The sequence below is a fragment of the Copadichromis virginalis genome, linkage group LG9, assembly GCF_057382275.1.
Source record: "Copadichromis virginalis isolate Kocher_CV1m ecotype Utaka linkage group LG9, C_Virginalis_male_GT1.1, whole genome shotgun sequence".
Lineage (NCBI taxonomy): Eukaryota > Metazoa > Chordata > Actinopteri > Cichliformes > Cichlidae > Copadichromis > Copadichromis virginalis.
In genome coordinates this window covers 21784288-21788771 of record NC_140626.1, presented here as the reverse complement: position 1 = coordinate 21788771, position 4484 = coordinate 21784288, and positions in this window count along the sequence as shown.

Genomic DNA, 4484 nt, shown 5'->3' with positions numbered 1-4484 from the left:
AAGGAGCACACCACGTGACCATGAGGCCGCACGTGATTTCAGCGCAGGTGGTCAGGTGATTAGGTTAGCGAAGTCCGTTTAGAGGAAGAAGGTTTAGAGGTAAAATGGAGAGTTTGCGTAAAATGTGGTGTGCACAGCCTCAACTTTTTTTTTAGAGAAATATCAAAAGGATTCAAAGTGAAGTCACATACTTTTTAATTAAGGTTTGGTATCAGAATAGGCCTATGCTGCCCAACCTAAAAAGAAATGCAACCATATTTTGTCAAAATAGCCAGAATATGACTTTTAGGTCAGGGGTGTGTCCAGAGAGTGGCATGTGGTGGCACAGGTCACCCCTGAAATGTGACTGGCAATCTCCAATGCCCTACAATATTGGGCGAAGTCATGGATAGGACCAGCAGTTATGTAGCTAGTATTTTACAAAGGTACAGGTTTAATGCACTTGTACTTTATTTATGAGTTTCTATGTTTGCATTATTGTAATAACGGTATTATTATAAATCTATCCATTAAAGTGATCAACAGCTGCAACATTAAAGTGACATACACGTCAATAAATTAAGAATGATAATCCAATGTAATGTTTATGACTGAAAAGTGCCATTCTATATAATGAGCATGTTTACTTTAGGACATTTGTATATGAACCTTTAATTAAGTAAAAAAGTCCAAACTTCCAACTCTGCAAAACAATTAACCCACACCGAATTCTGTTTAAACTGTTTGGTTATACTTCTTTTTATGCAATAAATCTGCAATAAGACACTGGGTTACAAATAAACCTGAAAATTGTGCTCAGCAATTTCTACATGAATGTTCCCACCTTGTTCTCAGTTCCCACCTTTTTTACCCCATTAAAAAATCCTGGAAACACCATATTTTAGATTTCTTGTTATAGAAAATGTGCAGACTATAGTTTTGGCTGGGGACACAGGGAGCCTCTCTGCTTTTAAAATCAGGCTTAAATCTTTCTTTTTTGGTGAAGTTAATGGACCGTTTTATTTTGATCCATCCCTTAGCTGCTATAGGATTAGACAGTAATACAATAACTCAAGAGCACAGCATTGAAGTATAATGTCCTCAGTTTGCTGTGTACCCCCAGAGAGGTAACATAAATTAACTTAAATTTTATGTTAAGCAGCTTAATTAAGAATATTCAAGTTTTAATCTGTCTTCTGAACGTAAGCTTCTGAAGGTATTTTAAAGAAAAAAACATATTTTAATGAGAAAGCTATGGATAAAGATGCATAAAAATCAAATCTCCACTTTATGAGGTTTCTACGGTATTTCTGGAGACACTGCACTCAATAGAACAACAGTCAATCCATACCATATGAAACTGTTTCAAAATGTACAAGGCATGATCAGTGTAGATGATCTGCACAGTCATACGGGTTATATTTTAATTTCTAAAGGTTAATACTTCTTCTTCAGTGGATACTTCAAAGATCAAATGTTAGGAAAATCAATTCTCCATAATTTATGTTCTGGGGTCAGAGGTCACAACAGAGCAAAGATTTGCTCCAGGACACATCAGCAGGATACATATTAAGCAACACAAGTTGGACTGAATGTGAAGACTCATTTCAATGGCCCTGTGCCATCAGACTGTTCTATAAATGAATTTTAAGGAGGAACAAATTTAGTCTAGCATCCACTGGCTCGAGAAAAGGAAGTGGCAAGTTTCACTTCCCCATAAAACACCAGGCAGTTTGCTTCACTTTTTACACAAGGATTTCCAGAACTGATGTGTCTGTTATGTAAAAGAGCTGCTTTACATTTCCTGAAGGAAATTTGAATAAATAAGCCAAGTTAATTCCAGCCTCAGTAAAAGTCCAGTTTTTAGAAGATACATTTATAGTAGTGTCGTTCTGTTTGTGTTGTCATCATCAATCCCAGTCCCCCAAACCCCTGACAGGCCATCACCCTCCTCCCCCTCCCTTTCTCCCTCCTCCCCACACCTGAAATTCACTGAGGAGATGATGGAGTGGGTCAATGCTGGGCTCAGATCTACCCCCCGTCCCAATCCCCCATAAACCCCCCACCAGAGCGGCCAAAGGTTCGCCATCGAGCCCCACCCTCAACAGAGCAATCGAAGTCACATTGCCCAGCCTCGCCCCCCTTAGTTCCTCCTTACCACCTTCATGCCCTGTCTCCGCAGTCTGATGTGTGATGTGTGAAGGGTCCGGGCTGCGAGGATTATGGCAGTGGTGACTTTTCCCAGGAGAAGCTGGGACCCTGTTTACTAGAAGGTTTTAAAATTTCTGTACTTTTAGGTGACAGGAGACATGTGGCCTGGTCAAAACACAGAGAGCTGCACTCTAAAAGATCTTTAGACATAGTAAACATACCTTGTGTGCCACAGACTGCTCCCAAACACGAGGGACCTCTAAAACACTTAAGTTGGCTTTATTAAACATTAGATCTCTAGCTGGGAAAACATTTTTAATTAATGATTTAATCACTGAGCACAGCCTTGATTTTATGTTTTTAACTGAAACTTGGTTGGACCAAAGTAACAGTGGAGCTGTTCTCATCGAGACGACCCCTCCTAACTACAGTTTTATCAGTGAGGCCAGGGTGAGCAGGAGAGGGGGGGGGGGGGGGGTCGCTGTCTTTAATGAATCATTTCAATGTAAGCAGCTATCTCCTGGAAGTTTTCAGTCTTTTGAATATGTGGCTTTACAGCTGAAGGCCCCGTCCAAAGTTGTGTTTCTTAATGTTTACAGGCCTCCCAAATACTGCACAGACTTTTTTTAATGACCTCAGTGAACTGCTGTCTGTGATCTGTGTTGATTTTGACTGTGTAATTATTGTTGGGGATTTTAACATCCATGTGGACAACCCTCAGGACAAAGGGACTAAAGACCTGAGTAACACTCTGGGCAACTTTGGGCTGACTCAGCATGTAACAGAGGCCACACATAATAGAGGACACACTCTTGACCTACTGATCTCCAAGGGCCTGAGCATTTCAGAGGTTACTGTGTCTGATGTGGGCCTGTCTGATCATTACTGTGTTTTCTTTGAAAGTAAAATCTCAGCCCACATAAATATATCAACAACAGTGATCACAAAACGGTGTATAACTGAACACAGTAGTGCAATTTTTAACCAGGTCTTCCCATTAACAGCTGACCTGTCCAGAGGGTCAGTCAATGAGCTCGTCAATAGCTTCAATGCTAACATGTTAAATGTAATGGACACTATTGCTCCCATTAAGGTGAAGGTTATCTCTGGAAGGAAAAAGTCTCCATGGAGAAACTCCACACTAGTGAAAAATGAAAAAAGAGAGTGTAGGAAAGCTGAGCACAGATGGAGAAAAACAAACCTCCAGGTTCATTATGACATCTATAAAGAGAAACTTCACAATTATAATTTACAACTGAGGAGTGCAAGGAGGTCCTACTTCTCTGACATCATCACTAAAAACAGTCATAATGCTCGGGTCTTATTTTCTACAGTTGAATTCAATTCAATTCAATTTTATTTATATAGCGCCAAATCACAACATAAGTCGCCTCAAGGTGCTTCATAGATACAGAGAAAAACCCAACAATCATATGACCCCCTATGAGCAAGCACTTTGGCAACAGTGGGAAGGAAAAACTCCCTTTTAACAGGAAGAAACCTCCGGCAGAACCAGGCTCAGGGAGGGGCGACCATCTGCTGCGACCGGTTGGGGTGAGAGAAGGAAGACAGGATAAAAGACATGCTGTGGAAGAGAGACAGAGGTTAATAACAGATATGATTCAATGCAGAGAGGTCTGTTAATACATAGTGAGTGAGAAAGGTGACTGGAAAGGAAAAACTCAATGCATCATGGGAATCCCCCAGCAGCCTATGTCTATTGCAGCATAACTAAGGGAGGATTCAGGGTCACCTGGTCCAGCCCTAACTATATGCTTTAGAAAAAAGGAAAGCTTTAAGCCTAATCTTAAAAGTAGAGATAGTGTCTGTCTCCCGAATCCAAACTGGAAGCTGGTTCCACAGAAGAGGGGCCTGAAAACTGAAAACTGAAGGCTCTCCCTCCCATTCTACTTTTAAATACTCTAGGAACAACAAGTAGGCCTGCAGAGCGAGAGCGAAGTGCTCTAATAGGGTGATATGGTACTACAAGGTCATTAAGATACGATGGGGCCTGATTATTTAGGACCTTGTATGTGAGGAGCAGGATTTTGAATTCAATTCTGGATTTAACAGGAAGCCAATGAAGGGAAGCCAAAACAGGCTAACAAACCCTCCTGTGCCAGTGGCAGCTGAACTTCATTCAACCATGGCCTGCAATGACTTCGCCAAATTCTTCACAGAAAAAATCCAAAAAATTAGACAAGCAATTGGTACATCAACAGCAGATCCGGGATATGTACTGTGTCCACCAAAAAACTGTTTAAACACCATGAAACAGTTTCACCCGATTAACAGCAAAGACCTGGAGGACATCTTAGGTCAACTGAACTCCTCCTCCTGCTGTTTAGATGTCC